Below are 24,628 nucleotides of genomic sequence, written 5' to 3'. Positions count from 1 at the left end.
GCTGAGAAGAGGAGTGAGGTCGAGACAGGAAGAAGCTCCGCAGAAGTATGGGGAGGCAAAAGCAGAAACGTTATTAGATGCTAGAAAGCAGGCCGAGGGCCGGGGAAAGTGGTTTGCGGGCCGTTTTAGCGGGGCTGGAGCTGCTTGAGAACGATGGTGGCATGGGGGGCCATGGTTACAGAAGACTTGGGGCACCTGCGGGAAGAGTGAGCAGGAAGAGGTCGGGTAGGAGGAGGCCGAGAAGATGAAGTGGGGGGTGTTCAATTGAAGGGCTGGTGAGAGGGGTTGGCTTGGCCAGAGGTGGTGAGGGAGAGCCTAAGGAGAAGGAGAGAGACTATGTTAATTGGCTCGGCAGCATGAAACCAAGGATATCCTGAGAGGGGCTGGTCCCCCTCACCTCTTTCTGACTCTCCCTGGAAAAGAAATGACCCTGTGGCCGTTTCTGGAGTGTCCAGGGGAGGGGAGGGAGCTGAGAGGGGATGAACTGTCTCTGCTGGAGGTTCCTCTTTAATAGGGATGCAAGGGGGTAATTCTGGGGGAAGCAGTTCCATTGAGTCAAAATGGAAGGCAGCAATGGAGGCAGACAGGCATTTTTGGACATTAGACACCCAGGCCTTCACATGTAGCACATCGGCTATCTCCAGGATATACTCTGAGGGGCCTTCCACCTTAACCACGAATGTGTTCTCCCGGTCAGGCATCTCCAGGGCTGTGGTCGTTCGGACGTCTGTTATAGTGGAGCAGGGAATGCTGAGTCGGGGCCGAGAAGCCTTGGGTGGTACAAAGAACTCCAGGCGACTTCCTCCTCCTCCTCCTCTTTCTTCACTCTGAAGCAGTAAGCGGCACTTCTGCCACTGAGGTTGCCCTCCTCCCCCTGAGGTAGGCCCAGTTGCCCCTCCTCTCTGGCTCACTCCAGCTGGGTCAGGGGCTGCCTCTTCAGCCCCCATGAAACTCAGAAGCTCTTCCCTCTGCACCATCCCTGTTCCATCTTTTAAGGCCCTCCCTCTCCGACTCAGTCTCAGCCTCTCAAAACGGTGAGTCCATCTTTCCCCAGGGGACGTCTCATCACCAACCAGTCCCCTACCAATGGTCCCAGCCCCACCAGAGGAGTTGGAGTTGCTGTTTCCTCCTAAGAATGGGGGGCCTGAGGAGGTCTCCAGGGGCCCAGCTGGAGAGGGTGGGTCAACGGTCCCCCGCCACTGCAGGATTCCACGGACTGAACTGCGGATGGAGCAACCCACTGAGCGGAGGGAGAAGCATTTCTTTAGCTTCGGCTTCAAGGAGGTCGTAGAAGAGACGGAGGAAGGGAGGGGGCTGGCCAGGTCCTCAGATGGCCGAGAAGGGCCCAGCACAGCCAGGGGCCCACCCACCCTGCAGCTCTCAAGGGACAGGTCATGTGGTGGGATCTCCGCTCCAGGACTCAGGGGAGCCAAGACGGGTGGTGAGAGGGAGCCAGAGGCCCGGGCCACCTCAGCTTTAAAGTGCTGCAGGAAGAGCTCAGCAAAATGGTGGGAGAAGGCAGCCTCAGCCCCCGGCCCCGCATATTGGGGGTGGGAGGCCAGGTAGAGGCAGAAACGGCAGGCAAAGTCCAGGGCAGCAGCCCGGGCATGGGACTCACAGAACTTGTGCTTGGCAGGGGAGAAATACGGGTCCAAAAATAGGCTAGAGGGGGCTGCGCGTGTGGCAGCTTGCCACGGATCAGATGGAGGGGGCTGCCAGGGGGAGGCAGAGCCGGGGGGGGCCGCTGGCGCGGAGGGCGCGAGAGGAGCCATTGCCCATGCGGTGTTACAAAATGGCTGCGGGCCGTCCCCAGTGGTGCTACAAAATGGCGGGGAGGGAGCTTCCAGCCCACCCAGGCAGGAAGTCGTCGGGGGGAGGGAGGGACAAAGGGACCTCCCCTTTACAAGTGAGGAAGAAGGCGGAAGTCCACCATCTTGAGAGTGCCTCCCCTTTTCGGATGGCGAAGAAGGCGGAAGCCCGCCATCTTGGGAGTGCTTCCCCTTTTCGAGTGAGGAAGAAGGCGGAAGTTCGCCATCTTCACCGGCGCTCGGCACTGCAAAATTACACTGTTTAGGGGGACAATTTTCGAGCGCGTTATTAAGGCGCTCGACAAGCGACTCAGAGTCGGAGTCGGAGCCGGCATCAGGATCCCGATCAGGATCCTGGTTAAAATCGCCGTCCTGACAATCACGGCGGCGGCGGTGGCGCGGCCGGAAGGAGTCGATGGTAGGGGCGCCTTGAAGGCAGGAGCGGATGGTAAAAAGCACCGGTAATAAGCCAGGAGGGAATCTTTTACCTTCCTGCTCCACAGCAGAAGTGACCCTATTTATAAGGCGAGTGTAGGTATCCGGGTCCCAGAGCTGACATGTGGTAAGCCATGGATTAAAGGGGAGAAGAAGGTCCCAATATACTTGGAGCTGTTTCAAAGAGATCTTACACCGGTGAGTGTCTAGGAGACCGGCGAGGGCCCGAACTTGCAGGGCTTGCTTAGCAGATAGGATGTTACCCATTGCTAATGGCCTTTTGGAGCTGATAAGAAAAGGGGCCCTTACCTTGAGAGCGCGGCGATGGGAGCCGAGGTGTGCGGTGAGACGAGGGGTCGGAGCCGGTGGGACTCCGACGGTGGTCGCGGGCCAAGAGAAGGCCCCAACGAGGGGAGGGCAGAACAACGAGCAGTGGAGCAAGGCAAAGGGGAGCAAGCAAGGAGGGGAGGAGGCAGAGGTGAAGGCAGGGGTGGAGGTGCTCAGGCACGCGCTCCTGAGAGTTTTATTGGCGCCTCTTAATCATAGCGGGTCGGTATAAGCCCCCGACATGGAAGGAGAAAGCCATCCAGCGATTCTCCCAGACCGCCGTGGATCGTATGAGGTCGCCAAGGTTCAGTAGCAGCAATGCAGAGCGAAAAGATAGGGGTGAGAAGAGAGGAGGGCGTAGGGCTGTGGTAGGGTTATTTCAGACTTGCAAGCGCGCGCTCCCGAGAAATCCAAGGCTCCTCTTAATCATAGCGTGTCGATATAAGCCCCCGACATGGAAGGAGAAAGCCATCCAACGATTCTCCCAGACCGCCGTGGATCATATGAGGTAGCCAAGGCTCAGGTAGCAGCAATGTTGCACGAGAGAAGTCCCACGATGAGAAGAGAGGAGGGGGGGGGGGCCGCCAGGTTATGGAGTGAGGTTGTGGTGGAGTTGCCTTGCCCCACATTGGGCGCCAGCTGTGGCGGCTTTCTCGGTCGGTAGAGGTGGGGTCTGGCTGCGGACGAGGGGTCGGTCCAGCTTAGGACGAGGGGTCAATCCCACTTGGGACGAGGGGTCGGTCCCACTTGGGACGAGCAGTCGGTCCAGCAGCAGACGAGGGGTCGGTCTCACAGGGGTTGCACGGTTCGGCTGATGGGGTCGCCCAGTGAAGCCGGCGACGAAGGGGTCACCCGGCGAAGCCAGCGACGAACTGGGGACAAGGGAGGCCAGGCCCTTGTCGGGGGCTCTCAGGACTGGAGGGCGCACGGCAGAAGAACTACTGCGGAGACAAGGTAAACACGCGAGTCCAACTTTATTGAGGGAGAGGCAACAGTTTTATAGGGGCTGTTCTGATTGGTTGCCGGAGAAAGGTCAGTGGGCGGTACTGGACGGGGGAGGTCTGGTGGTTAGGGATTGGCTGTCACTGTTGCTGGGGGAAGGGGCAGGGTTTAGGGATTGGTGGCTGCTGTTGCTGCGATGGAGGGCAGACTTGAGTTTCCTGCCCACGCCTGGCTGTTTCTGCTGTCAGGGGAGGGGAAAAGGGCAGACTGGATTTTTCCGCCCACGCCTGGCTGTTGTTGCTGTCGGGGGAGGGGAAAAGGGCAGACTGGAATTTTCCGCCCTGCGCCTGCTCAGGGAGAAAGAAGAAGGATGCCACCCCACAGGCATCGTGTGGCACCATCCGGGAGGAGGGGCGGCCGCGGAAGCATGGCTGCCGAGAAGGGGAGACCCGAGGGCACTCTGCGCCCATGCTGAGCTCCCTTCAGGGGTGGCGGTGTGTCTGACCAGCCACCCTATTATGGGGGCAGCGGCTTGGCCTGCCGCGGCTGCTCCCCCGCCAGGCCAGCAAACCACACTTCAGCCCGAGGGGTGACCTCAATGCTTCAATATTTTACATCAATTGTAACAAATGTACCATCCAAGTGTAAAATGTTATTAATAGGGAAGGGTGGAAAAGGGGGAGGTTTTGGGGTATATGTGAATCCCCCATATTTTCTATGTGACTTTTCTGTAACCTAAGACTTTTTTGAAGATAAAGTGGAAAAAAAAAGACACTGGGAGAACATACAGAGAAATTGTCACTGTATATACAAGATAACAGATCTTACAGGAATTCCTTGGCTTTTGCGCTACATGGTGGTTTCTTCTTTCTCTCCAGTGTTCCACTGACTTTCAACTTTTAGCTTCTTGTGGCTTTCCCACTCTGTGTCTGAATTTCATTGTGCTTATAAAGTACTTCAGTAATCCAGATCAAATTCCAAACTGATTTAACTAAAAATAAAATCTTCAAAATGTTCTATTTAAAATGGGTTCATTCCCATTGGAATGGGTTAAGATTAGGAACATATTTTTCTGGGGTACACAATTCAATCCCCAACAGTGCCTAAATTATACAGCTGGTTACCTTACAAGAAAAACTGTGACAAAAGGGGGAAAAAAGCCAAATAAAATTCCAACAATGACGCACAAACAAATTTTAGTTGCTAAACATCAAATAGGATAATCTGGGAAATATAAAAGAGAAATGAAGTAAAAAATATAGACAATAAAAAAGAAAAACAATATGATTATTTCTGTAACATACTGAACATTTGCTATCAAATACTGGGGAAAAATGAAGGTCTTCACTTTTATTTTCTAAAGCTCAATCGTGTGTACTGTTATTGGTATGTAACTAACTGCCTCAAATTTAGACATTTAAAACAGCAACTATTTTATTATAGTCTAGGTTTCTGTGGGTCAGGAATTTGAGCGGGGTTCAGCTGGACACTTTTCACTGGGGCTCTGTCAGGCAATTTTATTCCAGTGAAAGCTGATCCTACTGAATTTATGCCACTCATTGTCACCTGGGTTTGGTAATCTTGCTTGGTAATATTGTGTGCTCATCTGTATCTTCTACTACTTTTCAAAATTGTATAAATGGCTGTTTTTTAAGTATCTATCTCATTTTTAGACTGAGAGTTTATAGAAATTTAGACTAGGTCTTATTCATTTTTTAATTCACAAGTACCTAGCATAACACAAGGAATTGCAAAAATAAAATGCCTATTAGAGTCAGCCAAGCTAGAAACAAAGGCAGTAGCTCAGATATAGCAAGGTAAATGGTGAATAATAGAGACTTTGTTGCTGAGGAATGTGTAAGAGAGCCTTTAGTTCATTTTTCTGTATAGCAATAAAAGGGTTCTGAGGATGAATATGATTAGCGTTAGCCACTAATTTGTAAATTTCTGGGAATAATAGAAAAAACATCACGTGAACCAATATTGTAAAATTGGCTCAAGCAGTTGGGCACCTGCCTAACACATGGGAGGTCCCAGGTTTGGCTTCTGGTGCCTCCTTAAGAAGATGAATAAGACAGCAAGCTGACACAGCATGCTGATGCAACAAGATGATACAATGAGGAAACACAATGAGAGACACAACAAGAAGGGAGCAGAGGTAGTTCAAGCCTTTGGGTACCTCCCTCCAACATTGGAGCTCCCAAGTTCAGTTCCCAGTGCCTCCTAAAAAGAAGACGAGCTGACACAGCACACGATGAAGAGACACAGAGAGTAGACAGCGAGTACAAACAATGGGAGGCGGGGATGAATAAAAAAATTAATTTTTGAAAAAAACCCAAAAACATTTCTGGATTCCCTGCTTGATCCTGTACAAGACAAACACAGAAGTCCCAACCAAAAGAGTAAAATGATTTAACATAAATGAAAATATAGTTTTGAAAATTAGTATTTGCTTACAAAAAGGGATTATCTATTTGTAATATATAATGACGCATGAACAGGGATGCTTAACAGATGACACTAAATAAGGAAAGCTCTTTAAAAGACCTCCTCAGGTCTGAGGTCCCATCCCAGGACCTCTGGTGGTTTTACCTGTGGGCCCAGGAACAGGAAGACCTGTAAACCCTGGAAAAGAGGGTAGGATATGGAGAGAAAACTCCAATATTTCTGTGTATGTATTTTATTAGTAGCTTTTGAAATGCTTTTTAAATATTATTTACTAATATGGGAGTGCCAATTAATATCAAAAGTGAAAAGTTCTTTTTTCCCACAAAATTTGACAGGATGTAGGGAATGGTATGGACAAGATAGAGAATCAGGGCTAATTTGAGCACAGTAAGATCATAAGATCAAAGCTATGTACAGGTAATCAGTTATAAAAATAAATTATTTCCAGTTTCATCAGATCTTCTATGAATACTTTCAAGTCCTTTTTTGATGTGAAATATCCTAATTTTGAAGTGCTCTTAAACAATTATTTTATTGTATGTATGTGCTTGTGTTTAAATACAATACAGGCAATTGCTTATGTGTGTGCACATATTATATATACATACATATATATATATATATATATGAATTTGGCCATTAACAGGGTTAGTGTTCAATAATTGCATGTTGTTTGTATGAACAGCATTAATAACATTGTACTGTGTTTTTAAATCTTTGAAATTAAATAATAATTGCCAATTTTGGAAATATTTAATCATCAAAGCAATTTCTCTTAGATGATAATTTTAAAATGCTATGTATCTATTGCTGCAAGTTGAAATTAAGAAGAAAAAATGATAAAATATATATGAAAGACAAAGGGTCATATAGCATGCTCTGACATGTGTATAGGGCTTTCATTGAGCTCTGTTCATAAAGCAGTCACTACTGATGCTACGGATGTCTTTCTAAAAGGTGGTTAACACTCAGGTGTAGTGGTTGAGAAATCTATGTAATCTCATTTAATGTTAAATCAAAGGGTGATATACTGTCTTTGCAGTCTAGAGTAAGCCTATTAAGTGAATAAGAAGCTTCTATTTCTAGGTCTGTCCCTCATGCAATTTATTTTGATTTAAAAAAAATTAAACAAAGAAATTATAATCAGCATATGTCTTTAAGCGGTTCTTGAAATGAGAAATTGAAATTAATTAGAAGTAAATACTTTGTATAATAATCTCTAAATCAGCATTTTCAATGTTTATACAGCTGGAGAAGTTAAAACTGCTGAGGAAGTCTAGCATGTACCTCAAAGTCAAGACCTTAAGAGATTGACATGTGAAGTTTCTACAAACTTTTTGAAGCTACTGAGGAAAATGAGTTGTGAATAAGAATTTGTCATCAATTATTGAGGATAAAGGTGATATGGATCAAAATGTAATAAAGAAAAACATATTTATGAGAAAAAATCAGTGACATCTTGTAACTATATGAATCAGGTCTATTAGTATACGGTTTTATAAAATGTGTTTTTATAAGATGCAGAATTTATGAAATGTGAATAAAAGATATTTTCTTTTTCTTTATCAAATTACAAGCACTCTCCCAGAGATATATAAACACATATTTTTTCTACAATGGCTCTGGCTGGTATCATGAAAATCAAATGGTTTTATTTTTCTCATTCCTTGCTATCTCATCTTTGATGAGCTATCCATATCTATTCGCAAAACAGAAAAATACAATTAATTGAGGATATCATCTAACAGCAGAGTCAAATGCAGACAAAAATGAAAAAGCAGCAGGGTTAGGAAAAGATTACTGTATATTTCACTGTGTCAAATATACAGTCAAAGTGCAATAAATAATACAACAAATGTGAAATCTATGTCAACTAGAGATGGAGACTGAAGATATTATAGACTGACATTACTGTAATTAAGGAATGAAAAAAATTAGCAACATTTCAGGACATAACAAAGTACACCATCTGGGCCTGCCAACTATAAATATTAAATATGGAAAACGAAAGGACAAACAAAGCTAATATAAGCATCAAGCCATTTTGCAAATTCATAAAGAATCAAAGAAAATCAAAGAACTATTATAGCCTCTAAATGCTTCTAAGGGTAATTTGTTGATAAAAGGAGTTGGCATCATTTCATAATTCACAAAAGAAGATAGAAGACAGATGTCAGAAACAGATGTACACTTCCCAGAAAGGAGAAGAAGGAAAACTGAAGCAAACCAAGATCATTTCCAAAATAGAGATCAAATAAACGCGGAGAAATTAAGATTGAAAACATGCTAGTATGACAGAATTGGTTTACTCATCTTGTCAAAATGGTAAAAATCTTAAGGTTATAAATTCTCAAATTTGGAAGTGATATTGATTAAATAGACAAGTTATCCATATCCTAATGCATGCATAACATTATGCCAGGTTCTAAAGACACACTGAGATAATGAAGAGCCCACAACAGAGTAAAATCAACGAGGTGTACAAATGTTCACTCAGGTAAATGTATGTTGAGTAATTCTTCACAAGACGATGGAAGATCATTCTTCTATCCATTACTCATTTATCCATCCAATAATTCATTTATCCATCCATCCATCTACAAATATTTGAGTGCTTATTCTAGTTATAGACTCTATAAAAAGTTGAGGGTATTTCGTATGTCAACTATGCATATATGATAAATAAATAATTAATTTTGAATAAGAGATCTTTATTGGATTTGGGCAAGCATTGGGTCTGAATCTCTATTTGTGTGAATGCAAATGTTTCTTCTATGATTATCTCCTAAGTACTTCAAATTAGAGAAGTAAGATGGGAGAATTGTAGTTCTATTTTCCTCAATTGCTTTATTAAACGAAAGCTATAGTTATACCTATGTGTACATATAGATTCAGGCATGTATATAAAGATATGTATATATGATTGTCAAAGCTTTGAACTAGATTCTGTTACCTTATAAGCACCACTAAACACTGTGTTAAAATATTTTTCTATCTTTAGTATAAAAATTCTAATATTAAAGGAAGGTATTGACATATGCAAGATGGCATTATGCAGAAGTGATGAACTCATACATATTTGTTTGGGGAGCTGATTAATTGTAGAAGCTGGAAGTTTGTGCCCTGAAAAGAGATTATTTCTGTGGTATCTGGATGGATCTGGAAATCCCTAAGAAAATATAAGTGTAGGCTTTTCATCAATGTGTTCTGCATATTTGAAGTAAGATTAACTTAAGCATCAATCTTTGAGAGATACACACACACACACATATAGCGTTGAAGAATCAACTTTAACATCACTTTTAACCACACACTAAAGTTGTTAAGTGTCAAAGGGTGCTACATCAGTAATCTGGGAGAGTAAAAGGGCAATAACAGTGCAAGAAACATATTAGGGAGCATTACATTTGGATTTTGAATTAAAGGGAGTGATTTGGAAAACCCAAGATGGTCTAGGAAACTAGTTACTATGGAAACAGTAGGCAACGATAAGTTTATTATAAGTTTTTACTGATCGTTAAAATTTTTTTTTCCCTAGATAAATATCTGACACAGTTTTTTGATTGTGTTCTTATAACCACACACAAAAAATTAGCCATTCCTCAATTTTGAGGATTTGGGAATAGTGATGGCCACTCTTCTTCCAGCGGAGAGGAGGCTTAGATCCCATGGGGCAGATGGGTGGAACTGTTTTGCTTGCAGTTCTGAATACTCTGTTTTTTGGAATGGGCATTGTGCATCATCATCCTTTTGTTAGTTGTCCTGGGGGAGTCCGATGAACTGGGAGGGTAAGTGTTGACTGCAACTATGCTAAGACTCAGGACTCAACTTAGATATGAACGGCTGGAAGATTTAGTATCTGGGACAAATATACAAGGGTTATAGTGCAGTCTCCACTAGACCATATGAATAAACTCAGGCATCCTATTCTTCTTGCAGCCCTCTATCTGTTCCATGACAAATTTTCAGATACTTTCTTCATCTCCATCATTACTCACTAATTCCGACTTCATTAGAAAGTCTGGCCAAAGCTATGAGAAAAGGAACAAACTGCTAAATCCTGGGGAGGGAAATTCTGATTTTGAATGGTCCCCGGAAACTCCCAAATAGTCTTTTGAATATATGCAGTGATCGCAAAACTTTTAAATTTCATTCTCTATAAGCACAGGCACGTACATATAAATATACACTTATATGCATATATATATGTGTGTATATATAATGATCCATATCCTCCAGCACATTAACCTACACCTTCCTTTGAGAAGGCTTTAAGAAACAAATAAAAATGTATTTTGACCTGCAGATGGCAAAATGCAAAATACCCTTGTGGTTAGTGGTAGGGAGATATAAGAAGCTTTTTTCTCTTTTTTTAAAAAAAGAAATAGAATACAAACTGGGACTGTAATCGTTGCATTGCTATGCATTCAATTTTAAAACCACTAAATATTTTTATTTATGTTGTAATTATGAAATGGTATCTTGATTAAGTAACATGAGAAAGTATGCAAAAAAAAGAACTAGAAATGTGTAATTAGTTCTTTTAATTACCAAATATTTATTAAGAGCTTACCTTTTGCCCAAGTTTATTGTTTGTCATTGTTTTGTTTTTTAAAGAATAAATTATGAATTTAATGTTAATTTTAATTCTATTGTCTTGTAAAATATAGAAACAATAAACCCTGTTAAGCATTTAGATAATGCTAGGAAAAATACAAAAGAAATCATTAATAAACATCTAAAATTATATAAAGTATTGATATTTTCATATACATGCAAAAACAAAATGACTTTTAAAATCCTTGAAGTAATTTTGGCTGCCAAACCTTTGAATTGAGAATTAACTTTTAATGGACATCCAACTCAGCATAATAATTCACATTTTCAAAATAACTTGTCAATTTTTTTGTCATTCCTGTGGCTACATTGTGTTTATGTCAAGTAAATCACATCAAAGAATTATGTCTAAGAGCAATCATTTTGTCATTCTTAAGTTGTTGATTCTGAACTACATTATTGAAGCATTAACTATCATTAGGTTTTATAGTTTAGGTAAAGACCAATTTAAGAATATGTCCGTTGAATGTAGGGCTTCAGAACATATCTTCCACAGGCTCAAGCTAAGCAAGAATCATGGGCTAAGTCTTCAAGTCTTCAAGGACGGGCACATACTGTACACAAAGGTCACCTTCCCCATCATATTCTAGGGGCAGAGCGTTCTCTGTGGGAAGAATGGGGTAATCTCTGAATTGACTACATCTTTCAGAAAGCAAAGAAACAGCACTTATGTACAGACTCAAAAACATACAGAACTGTTCCTTAAAAAATAACTTAATAAACAACTTTTGTCCAATGTTGTTTGAGGATATGGATACTCCTGGCAATTTCCTTAGTAGTCCTTCAAACCAAATTTGATGATTTTTGTATTCCCACTACTGAGAGCAAAAACATTTAAAACCCATTATGCAGTTGAAGCTCAGTTTGAGTCTCCTCATTCTAGCCTTCCTGCTTTAACCGTCAATTCATATTTTCTCTGTCTTCGTTCCAGTCACATTCTCGGAGATCTTATTAGGTATAGTTTCCTGTTCACTAATTACAGCGTCTCTACATCTTCTGATATTTGACCAGTTTGCTGAAAATTTTGCTAAGTTTTTAAGATATATATATATTTTGTATTCTCACATTTTAATATATCAGGCCTTTTGAGACCATGATTATATTGATTGGTAGGGAGTGGGAAACTGTCCTTTTGAGGTCCATTTCACTGTTTGCTTGGTAAATTTTGATTGTGACATATTTGCATTTGTAATATACTTGCATTTCACTTCCCACCCCACTCCTCTGTCCCTTGTTGCATTTCTTACAATCCTATTGAACTAATACATCCTTTCATTTATTTCCTGGAGCCTAGGAATTTCATTGGTCGAAAACTTTGTATTTAAATCCAGGTTTTTAAGTATTTAGACCCCACCTCACACATGGAATAGGCCTGTAATTTTTGTCTCTGCAGAGGTGATTTTGTCAAATCCTTTGCCCAGAAAGCAGAGTTTTTAAAACATTTGTCTGAGACAGGGGAGTTTTTCTAGGTATTCGGCTGTTTGAAAGAAGTTCAAATGAGCCTCTTCTTGCTTGTGTATGAGATCACTTTTCAAGGTCTTGCAATAGGTTTTCATTCCTATATTATCTATGCATTGCTCTCCTTTTGGTTTTTTCATCTTTTGAGAACCTGGGGATTTGTCATTCTTTTGAGATTTTTAAAAAATATTTAAAACTAAAATTATTTTTGTCTATAGAGCATCTATATATTCTTTGTGAGAGTAAGTCCAAATCCAGCCAACGCCTTTTGTCATATAAATATTTAAAAGTAATTTAAGTGCTTTTTCAAAATATGAATTTCCAAAAGATATAATATAAAATATTTAAATTCCTTGCAAAAGAAAAAATTAAAAACATAAACCTGGAAGTTTCTTATTTCTGACCATATAGTTTATTTTTAGCTCAGTTAAGTTTAAAGATTTGTTGGCTTTTCCCTATAGTATTCCCAGCAGGCTGACACTACCTTTAAGGTAGCTGCTTAGGAAGGACAAGGAACTTCATAAAATTCTGCCTATGTTCTTAGGAAATGTCACTTGTTTGGCAGGGTTCCCAGTGTGTAGCACAGCTTGACCCCATTGCACAGTCCCCAAAATGGAGATGCCTGACATAAAGAATCTCTTTCAATGACAAGCATTCATTTATCTGAACTTATTCTGAACTTAGAGAATATTCCTTTTTTAAAAAATGTACTCTAAAAGGCACAGTTTGATGTCTCTTCAACCAGTCAATATTTCTACTCTAAAAATTGTCATATGTACTATACTGGTTTTAAGGGGTTTCCTTTTCTTTATATTTTTCATGGAAGTGTTAAATATCCCAATGAACAAGATTTAAAAACATTCTTGTCAGAATCTTCATTTCAAAGTTGGCATTTGTCTTTGTTTAATTGGAAGGTAGGATATAAAGTTCATTCTTATTTAAATTTCAATTGGTAAAAAAAAGGACACATGTAGCAATGACATGGCATAAAATATAATGACAGGGTTTTACATGGAAACGTCCTGGGACCTTTTTAATTTTCACATAAAGAGCCTTTCTAACAGTACAAACATGAGATTGTTCTCTCATGAACTGTAACAAATGTATAATACTAGTACATGGTGTTTAAAATAGGGGGTATATGGAAAAATATACTAAATATAAGCTATGGACCATAATTAGTAGTAATATTTTGATCATGTTCTTTCATGATCTATAATAAATGTTCTGCAACAAAGCAGGTTGTCAGTGGAGGGGTGGTATATGGGAATTCTACTTATTACACATGGATGTTCTGGAAGCTCACAACTCCTGTAATAAAATTTTATATTATTTTAAAAATTACACGAGATAATAGAGGGAATTGTTGCACTTATTTTAACCCATGCATAACAAGATATTATAACTGTATCTTCTTCAAACATTTTTAGTTTTCCCTCTCTGTATATATATATTTATAAAATACATACATAAGAGCAAGGAGTAGGAGAAGCTCTGGGGTCAAATATCTTAAGATCAAATTGCTCCACCACTTGCTTCATTTGAAAATATGGGGCACTTTTCTGCACATGCTATCCTCATTTTTATAAGGATAAAACAAGCATGTATTTCATAAGTAAATTTAAGAATGAATTGATTAATCCACGTGCAATGTTTAGAATAGTGATTGTGCTTAGGGAACATTCAGTCATTTATTATTGGTTGCTCATAATAACTAAGCCTTCATTCTAGTCTTCAGTCATCTGCAAAGTCTATCAATTACAGCAAACATTGTTTTCTTCAATTTCCTTCTGCAAGGTTTAACTTCACCTTATCGACAGGTTATTTTATATTTGAAGTTTCATATTTCTTGCTTGAAAAAAGGTGGAGTGATGATTATGAAGGGTATTTTCTATTCCATGATTCTACAGTTTTTCTATATAGTACAAATGATTAGTAATTTATATTCTGCTTAGCTACCTGTGCTTAGCCCAGTCCATGGACAATTGTCCCACTTATTCCAATTTATAATTTAGGAGTAATTCCTAGGCAAATCTGTTCTCTAGTGGGTGGAAAGCTTGTGGAATATTTGAATGTCCACTAGACTGAAGTTCAGATCCACATTGATTTCTTTGTCATGGATAACTGGTTGCTTGGTACTGGGGACTCAGAAAGAACAAGGATGAAAATTGGTGACAAAGGGAATATATGTGGATGAAACCCTCAGAATGCGTCAGAGTATGAATATAATCATATCACTCATAAATGCCCACTACAAGATATCACTACAATGAGCTCTTATAAATAACCTATCCTTCAAATATCAATCAGAATTTTTCCCAGCCATTCCTGTTTGTATTTAACAAAACTATATAAAATATGTCTGTGTTGATGGAGAATGAAATTTAAAAAAAACATGACATTTCTCTCACAAAGGTTTAACTGGCTACTTTCAGTATGGAACCCTGTATGTTGATACCGGAGGTCAACCCTTAGTCATAACATGGCACAACACTTTGGATGGCCTGCTAACTGTCAGGTAGCTGGTGGATTAGATTCTATACATTTCATCATGAAGGAGGTATTTTTTTTCCTCATAAGGGTAGCTATATATTTTGAGTATAGATATTCCTTCCCTTCTGAGTTGTAGTATGTACATGCTTGCAAAATACCATGGAATCTCACACAATATTCCCTCTATCCATATAGTCTTTTACTGTAGAGGATGTAGAATTCTTCACACATTCTACACCATCAAAGAATTTGTTCAAACCCTCAGAATTAACTAGTTTGGGGAATAGGCATAGCTCAGTGGTTAACTTCCTGCCTGCATGTACGAGGCCCTGGGTTCAATCCCTCATACCTCCTTAAAACTATATAATAATAATTGGCTTGATAAAATGGCTGTAAAACTTAATGAAGATTCAATTATTGGGAATATCATTTTGTGAGATTGGGGCAAATTTCTACAGTATGTGATATATACCTGAAACCAGCAATCGTTATATGGTTCTGCGACCCATTTAACCAGAATTAAAGATTTTAGGATCTATGCAAAATTGTGAGAACTCCTGCTCATGATTGCAAGTAATAACTACAGAGGAAAATTTTACTATCTTTCCCCATGACCTTGGGGTCAGTGTGTTTGGAGGTCCTGGAGCTTAAGAGTAGGACACTTCCACCATGAGACAAAGCCATGATTTCATTAATATAAAGCAGATACTATTTGGGTCTCTTAATGCTGCTAAATCAACAGACAATGAAAAGAGACACTATACTGGTTCCTGTGGTTTATTGGGTTATTGTTACTCATAGACTCAAGCAGGACTTGTTGTGTAACTGAGTGCATTTACTGGGGCGTAGCTTAGTTCCACATGCAATATACTATTCATCAATGGAAAACTGTTTTCCATTGGAAAACTGCTTTAAGCGAATAAAGACAGCACCACTAAGGACTCAGATTCTGAAGGAATAAAGCATTTGTTTATCCTATCAGATGAGAAAACCATTCAGCTGTGTCTCTGATTGAGGGTGAGGAGAATATATGATGTAATGAAAGGAAAAATCTATGATTATCAACTTAGAACTCCATGACCAGCTACAGAAGTGAGGTTTATAGTAGCTAAACATTTTAAGAAATAACTTTTCCAGATCATTTCCCTATTTGACAAAAGGGAGTTGGGAGAGAGTGCACCACTAGTGCACTATTTCTTCAGGCCCATCTTTTACATAGTGTAATGATTTGGCTGTGCGTCTCCAGTGAAAACTATACTTCCTGTCAGCCTACTTCTGTTCTCTCTACATTTTAGTCAGAGTTTTCTACTCTTATTCTTTCCTTTTTTTTTTTTTTGCTTCATTTATGTATTTATTTAGGAACTAGATAAATTAGATGTTTAGACAATTTTAATACCTAAAGGAAGTATACAAATTGTATACACAAAATATGCAAAAAGTATATAAAAGAATCTGAAATTGCAAAAATTAAAAATCAATAAATTAGGTTTGATGACTTTGCTGATCTTTTACAGTTATCAATTGATATTAAAGTTATAAAATCATAAAGAAATGCATTTACCACATAACCAACCACAAAACAATTTTTACAGATCAAATTAACAAAACAATGTAAACTAATGAAAATATTTCATGCTAAGTTTTCTTAATGTAACAATATGGATTCCAGGAAGCTGACAGGACACAAAGGCTAGCTGCTATCTTATCTTAACTTTAATATTGGTTATTATCTGTTGCTGGCTTTAGGCTCTCCTCTGTTGATTTCTCTTAACACTGCCCACACTTTTTTCTATTTCCCCCCACACTTTTTGTGTATCATCTGGTATATACTGGAACCCTGACTCATAAAATAATAAACTTATAATATTAAATGAATTATCATAAATTATTACAGTAGACAAAGTTTAATAAGTCAATGCCCTCACAAATTATGAAAGAAAGTCTAAGTAAAGGAAAGATTCAGAAAATATTAAATGAGTTAGTGTTAACAATAAGCAAATGCTGAGATGCAGATTTATTTATTTTATTCTGCTCCTAGTAATATTCTTGGTCTCCCTATGTTTTCATTGTATCAAGATTGGGAAATGTTTGTTAATTGTAAAATGGCTTCCTGACTATCCCAACATACTGCTTTACTTTACAAACTGGAATTAATGAAACAGAACGAAAGACTAATAATGTAATGACTGGGCTAAAAGAATAATTTTAGCTTTCATAAAGTACAGCTATCTTTTAAGTAAATTAAAATGCTAAGCAGAATAATTTAGTATTCTCAAATGGCAAACTTAAAGTTAAATTCCTGATTTTTACTGTTGTGGTATATTTTGCCAAAACTCTACTGTTGGGTTAATGTTTTTGAGCCATGTATGAAAAATTCTTCTTAGAGATATCATTAGAGATATTCATTTATTCAACAAATTTTCCCTATATAACTGCTAAGTTTCAGGAGCTATGCTGGATCCAAATTATATTTAGTTTGTACCTTCATAGAATGAATGAACTGTCAATGTTTTGAGATTATATCCTCACTAATATTATCAGTGACTACTCAATTCCTGCTATGAAACTCCAGATTTGTCAGAACTTCATATGTTTAAATATGAATAGAATATCAAATTTAATTTAGAATATTATCTTAGTCTCTCAGCTGCAATCACAAATACCACAAAATGGGTTGGCTTCAACAAGAGCAGTTTATTGGCTTTTGCTTTTGAGGCTGGGAGAATTCCAAATTGAGATATATCAAGGTGGTGTCTTGTGCTAAAAAATTGTGGCCCTTTAGGGCTGGCTGCTCTTTTTTTTTTTTTTTTTTTTTTTTTGTTACATGGCAATGCACTTGGCAATGTCTTTTTTCTTTTCTGGGTTCTGTTGATTTAAAGTTTCTGCTCCTCCACATAGTGTTCTCTCTCATTTAATGCATTTCTTCTGATTATAAAGGACTCTAATAATCTGGATTAAGATGCAACCTTATTCAACTGGACCATACCTTAACAAAAAAATAACATCTTCAAGAGATTTTATTTACAATGGGTTTCAGAGGAATGGATTAAGATTATGTTCTTATGGGGTACATAATTCAACTACCACAAAGAGGCTGATTTAAAGAAAACATGTAAACCAGCATGGTACAGGCCAAATAAAAAACTGGCCCACATTGAACTCTGTGTGATCTCATTATCTAGAGAATAATAGACATATGATCGTAGTTTCCAAAGATGTCTTTTTCCCCCCCATGATTGAGGCTATCAAAGATTCTGTAGGTGTATTCATTCCCATTTCTTGAAAGCAATTGCAAGAATTACCAGGCTTTGCTTTCCTCCATTAAATAAGATTCTTCAACTAATCTGAGCCAGTTTTAACTATACCCAGACAACAAGAATTACTTTATAGCATTAATATATTGGTATTATCTTTCAGTCATAAGATAGAGTTTCATGAATAGATTCTAAAAACTATATGAGAAAAGCAATTGAGAAAAACCAATTTTTATAGTCAAGGATGTAATATTTGATTTTATAAGTTCTGTTTGTTGTTATTGCTGAGTGTGTGTCAGTATGCAATTTTTAGAGTCATTTGGAATAGTCATTGTACACCTCACTGGCTGTAGTTTCCATGAAGGAAAAATACCTAGAAATTTTTCCTTTACAGATACCAGATGGCAGCTATAATTCAGAATATATCTCTTTACCTATCCTTAACTAAATTATTTGAATACTTCTGGGAAATCTTGGAATCTCCTTAACACAAAATATGTTATTATTATTTGAAATTCTTTTTGATATGGTTATAGTCCTGTTGGTATTTCAAGAACAATATAAAAATAAGAATATTTTAACTGTACACATCATATTATATGACATGACATGGCTAAGAGATCATGTTACATTTCAGGGACCTATAATAGATTCCTAAATTTCTAACCATCTCTTTCTTAACTGTCTTAAATGCTTTCTCCAAACACATAACCAAATCCATAAATATTAGCATTCCCAAAACCAATGGCAAATATCCTAAGGAAAATAAATATTTCTGACTTGTGCAATTCAGGGATGTGTTGAATAATTAGGTTTAGGGAAAATCAGATCTGAATCTCAGTTTGAGAATAACTAGAAGCAAGCAACTAGTCTCCTTTATGCTGACTGATTTTGGCTGCTTTCAGCTTCAACCTTCAGAGGTTGAACCATCTCACGGTGTCTGTCACTTCCTAAGCACTCAAAGAGTCAGGTGACAGTCTGTCAGAAGTGATTATAACCATTTCCATTTTATGGGCCAGAAAATGTTCTCGGGATTGTTTCAACAAAATTAAAATAAATTGACTTGATAAAAATTAGGAAGTTAGGGGGGTGTAGAAAAGTTCAATTAAAATAGAATCTAGGGGTTAAATGATGGAAATGAGTCTCTCTATATTTGTGTTCTGCTCTCCTCTCTGTTGTTACTAATGTATAGAAATAGAAATACTACTAATTTTTGTTTGTTGGTCTTGTAACCTGCCACTTTGCTGAATATGTTTATTGGCTCTAGTAGATCTTTCAGAATTTTCTATATATAGTAGCAAATCAGGAATGTTTACTTACTTCTTTTACAATTTGGATGTATTTATTTATTTTTCTTACCAGTTTCTCATGGCTGAAAGCTTCCAGTACAATGTTAAATAAAGTGGTGACAGTGGGTATCCTTATATTGTTCCTGAACTTACAGGAACGCCTACAGGTATTCACCAATAATGTTACCTGTGGATTTTTCATATGTGTGCTTTATCATGGTGGTGAAATTTCATTCTATTCCTGTTTTCATAAAGAAAGGGTGCTATTTTGTTAAATGCCTTTCCTGCATTAATTGAAATGATGACATGATTCCTATTCTTCATTCTATTAATGTGGTGTATTACAGTTATGTATTTTCATATATTGAACCAACCTTGAATAAATGGGAAAAATGCTATTTGATTGTAATGTATAATTCTTTTTTAACTTTATTTTTAAAGAAGTTTTAGATTATAGAAAGGTTACATTGAAAATGTAGAGGACTCCCATACACCTACCAATCCCACTCTCACATTTCCTCATTATTAACAACTTACATAATGTGGTATAATTGTTGCAATTGCTGAACAAATTTGAAGCATTGCTACTAACTATAGTTAGTATAGTAAGTACTATACTATAACTATAACTACATTATAGTTTACGCTTTGTACCATACAATTTTATAGGTTTTGATAAAATAATGACCTGTACCCATTATTGCAAAATCATATAGGACAATTCCAATGCCCTAAAACTCCCCTATGATCCACCTATCCTGCCCTCTCCCTCCCCTCGGAATCTCTGGTAATCATTGTCTTTATATTAATGTTGCAAGTTCTGCCATTACTGCAGTAATAATAAGTCTCCTTTGGTCCATGTTCGCATTTCCTCCTGAGGTTTGTTTATTCCTCAGTCTTGAGATTTTGGGTTTGGTGCTGTTTACTTTGTTTCTGACTGAACAGGGATTTAGATATTATGGAGAAGATGGAAAGAACTTTTCTGCTTGCAGGTGTATATATATATATATATATATATATATACTCTTTGCTTTCAGAAGGGGGTTGTCCATCATCATTTTGTTAGCTGTCCTGGGTAAGTCTGATGAACTGGATGTCTCTAGAGCCCTCAGGAGCACACCAGTTTAGGGCTCTGTTTATTGGGGCGTTAGTGAGACTTGCCTGAGATGTGCATAAGCATAACCTCTGGAATGATCTCCCAACTTTTAGCTGTTAAAAACTCTTTTAATGTGATTTATTACAGTAATTAATTTTCTTATATTGAACCAAATTTGAATAAATGGGATAATGACATTTGACTGTAGTATATAATTCTTTTATTGTTCTGTTGCATTTGGTGTCATTTTGTTGAGAATTTTTGCATCTATATTCATAAGGGATACTGGTCTGGAACTCTTATTGTGGCATTTTTATCTGGTTTTGGTATTAGAGTGCTATTGGCCTCACAGGATAAGTTAAGAAGCGTTCCTTACTCTTCAAGTTTTAGGAATAGTTTGACCAGGAATATTGTTAGCTCTTCTTGGAATATTTGGCAAAATTCAGCAGTGAGATCATCTTGCCTGAGCTGTTTGTTTTGGGGGGGAAGACTTTTGATGATAGATTCAATTTCTTTACATTTTATTGGTCTGTTCAGAACTTTTATTTCCTGTTAAGTCTTCATAGGCAGTTTGTGTCTAGGAATTTTCTAATTTATTGATGTGGAGATCTGTACAATATCCTCTTTCAGTCATTTTTCTATTTTGATTGTAATGTCTCCCTTTTCATTTGATTTTTTTCCTGCTTCTCTCTCTGTTTTTCTAATATATTCTAACTAAAGCTTTTGAAAGTAGCTATTTTTGGTTTTGTTGATTTTCTCTATTGTCTCTTTTTCTCAATTTCACTTCTCTCTCTAATCATTGTTGTTTCCTTCTTTCTGCTTTTTTTTTTTTTTGGCTTTAGTTTGCTAGTCTTTCACTAGATCTACCAGTAGTGATGCGAGGTCTCTTATTCTCATTTTAATTCATCTCAAAATATTTCCTAATTTTACTTGTGATTTCTTTTAGCAATTGGCTTTTATATTAGTCAGCCAAGGGGGTGCTGATGCAAAATACCAGAAATCAGTTGGTTTTTATGAAGGGCATTTATTTGGGTTAGAAGCCTATAGTTACCAGGCCACAAAGTACAAGTTACTTCCCTCACCAAAGTCTTTTGCTAAGTGTTGGAGCAAGATGGTTGCCATCATCTGCTGGGGTTTAGGCTTCTTCGGTTCCTCTCTTCCTGGGGCTTGCTTCTCTCCAGGATCAGAGTTCTTCTCTTCCCAGGGCTTGCTTCTTTTTCCTCACAACCAAGCTCTTTGGTGTGCTTACTTCCTGGAGCTTCAGCTCAAGACTCCAGCATCAAAACCCAGCATCAGTGCTCCAACATCAAAAAACTCCAACACTGTCCTTTGCCATGTCTTTTATCTGTGAGTCCCTGCACCTTGATGTGACCCAATCAAAACCCTAATCATAATTTAATCATGCCCAGAAGAACAGACCAGTTTACAGGCATAATCCAGTATCTATTTTTGGAATTCATAAATAATGCCAAACTGCTACAGCTGTTTATGAGTGTGGTGTTTAGTTCCCACATAATTGTGAATTTCCCAGTTCTTCCTCTATTATCAAATTCTTGCTGCATTCATTGTGGCTAGAAGAGATACATTGTATAATTTCAATATTTTTAAAATATATTGAGCTGCGTTTTGTGACCTAATTTATGACATTTCCTGGATAATAAAACTTCTGCACTCCACAAGAGTGTGTATTCTGCTGCTATTGTGCTTTTATTAGTCAGCCAAAAGGGGTGCTGATGCAAAGTATCAGAAATATTGTTGGCTTTTATAAAGGGTATTTCTTTGGGATAAAAGTTTCCAGTTACAAGGCCCTGAAGTGTCCAACTCAAGGTACCATAAGGGGTATTTTCTCACCCAATCTTTTGCCACATGTTGAAGCAAGATGGCAGGCAATGTCTGCTAAGGTTCAGGCTTCCTATTTCCTCTTAAGGTTCTGTAGTTTCAACTTCTTCCACTCTCAGCTGTAAGCTGGCATAGGGCTCATCTCTCTTCCCAGGACTCATTTCTTTCCAGGTAGAGCTACTCTGGTCTCTCACAAGGTCATCTGTAAACTATCAAGTGAATGGCTCATCTTTCTTCCCCAGGCCTCTGCCAGTCTATAAAGCTGGCTTTCTTCCCCTGTGTATCTTTGTGTATCTACTTCTGTGTTCTTGGTTGAGCATCCATATATATAGCCCACAATGGGGGTGGGCACTCAACCCTGTACACCCTGATGAAGTAATCAAATCAAAGCCCTAATCTTTATTTAATCAAGTAAATGTAAAACCTTTGAATTTAAATCAAACAAAGGGTATTATGCCCAGAGAAACAGGCCAGTGTACAAACATAATTAATACCTCTTTTTTGGAATTCATAAATAGTATCAAACTGCCACAGGGTTATTGGGTAAAATGTTTCATATATGCCAGTTAGGTCTAGTTGTTTGAATATAACATTCATATCTTCTATTTGCTTGTTGATCTTCTGTCTGTATGTTCTATCATTGAAAGTGGTCTACTGAAGTCTCCTATGATTAATTTGGAACTGTGTATTTCTCTCTTTAAATCTGTCAATATTAAGTTCATATATATTTTAAGGCTTTGCTGCTAGGAATATAAAAATTATAATTGTTATGTCTTCTTGTTGAATTGACCACTTTATCAATTTATAGTGACTTTCTTTATCCCTCACAACAGGTTTGTGTGTGTGTGTGTTTTGCTGTTGTTGTTCTATCTAAAGCTTAATTTATCTGATATTAGTATAGGATAGTTACTCCATCTATCTATTCTTTCCTAAATAGGTGTTATATTTTTTTATCCTTTCACTTTCAACATACCTGTGTCTTCGAATTTAAGGTGAGTAAGCATATAGTTTGGGCACAATTTTTAAACCATTCTGCTAGTAACTATGAATGGAAGATGTCAGAGAATCAAATATATCATAAATTTCCACAAATTTATTTAATTGTTTTCCTTCTTTTTACTACATGAGCTCCATTGTCCATTACAAAGGTGTATATATATATATATATATATATATATATATATATATATATATTTAATCCTTTGACATATATCAAAATACTGTAACATTAGGGACTATACAACCCTTGCTTAATTTATGCATGCATCAGAGTAATGCTTAAATTTCACTTACCATTTTTTCAAAACATGTCAAGGTTTAAGAAGTTAGTAATATAGCAATGACATCTGACATTTCAAAGGGCAGTTATTTTTTAAATCAATTTTTTATTTTTAAAGAAACTTTAGATTATATAAATGTTACATAAAAAAATATAAGGGATTCCCATATGCTCCACTATCTCCCTCTCCTACACTTTCCCACATAAACAAAATCTTTCATTAGTGTGGTGCACTTATTAAAATTGATGGATACATATTGTAGCATTGCTACTAACTATGGTCTATAGCATACATTATAATTTACACCCTGTCCTACTATTTTGTAGGTTATGACAAAATGTATAATGGCCTGTATCTGTCATTGCTACGGGATACAGGACAATTCCAATGTTCTGAAAATGTCCCCATGTTACAACTATTCTTCTCTCTCCCTCACCTTGGAATTTCTGGTGGCCACTGCCTTTATATCAATGATAAAAGTTCTCCCATTGCTAGAATAATAACGAGTCTATTATAGAATAATAATACTTCTACTTTAGTCCATTGTTCTTTCCCCAATCTTGAAGTTTTGGGGATGGTGATGCCCACTCTGTTTCTAAGTGAAAAGGGACTTAGATCCCATTTGGCAGATGAATGGAACTATCCTGTTTGCAGTTGCAGACACTGTTCATTGGGTTGGGCATTGTCCATCATCATCTCCTTGTTAGTTGTTTTGGTTGAGTCTGATGAACTGGAGAGTAGGTGTTGCAACTCTGCTGATATTCAGAGCTCACCCAGCACATTTATGGATCAAAGATTTAAGTCTCTGGGACAAGTATATTGCAAATTATAGATTCAAATAAGAGGGACAGGAGAGCCATGTGTAGTGAAACTATAAATGAGCTTAGCTTTATTACCCTATGGAGCATTAAGTCCAAAGTAAGGCCCACTGACAGATGCTGAATTCCTGAGCTTGTTTGTCCTGATTATAATGTCTGGATATATCTAGATTCCTCAGTAGGCCCACTGTTTAAGGCCCTGTTTACTGAGGCAATCAGTAAGATCTTTCTAAGACATGCATAAGCTTAACCTCTGGAATGACCACCTGAATCACTGAAATCTCATAGTCATAAAAACTCATTTGTATGTAGTATTTCCCCCTTTGGGTCAAGGTTTTTGTTTTTTGTTTTTTTTTCCCAGATGCTTTGCTAATTGGTGTTTGGTAATAATCCCTTGGTGCCAGGGAGGCTCACCCCTGGAAGTCATGTCCCACACCAGGGTGAGGAAGGTGATGTGTTTATGTGCTGAGTTTGGCTTAGAGGAAGGCCACATTTGAGCAACAAGGAGGATTTCAGGAGGCAAC

General features: G+C 38.0%; 1 pseudogene; it reads right to left on the bottom strand.

Annotated features, from left to right (window-relative positions):
- Positions 1–260: 260 nt before the first annotated feature.
- The window catches only part of LOC101446104 (SH2B adapter protein 1 pseudogene), a 54,417-nt pseudogene continuing 30,049 nt past the window's right edge, over positions 261–24,628 (bottom strand).

The sequence above is a fragment of the Dasypus novemcinctus genome, chromosome 1 (genome assembly GCF_030445035.2).
Source record: "Dasypus novemcinctus isolate mDasNov1 chromosome 1, mDasNov1.1.hap2, whole genome shotgun sequence".
In the NCBI taxonomy this organism is placed as follows: Eukaryota; Metazoa; Chordata; class Mammalia; order Cingulata; family Dasypodidae; genus Dasypus; species Dasypus novemcinctus.
This window is presented reverse-complemented; position numbering and strand designations above follow the sequence as displayed.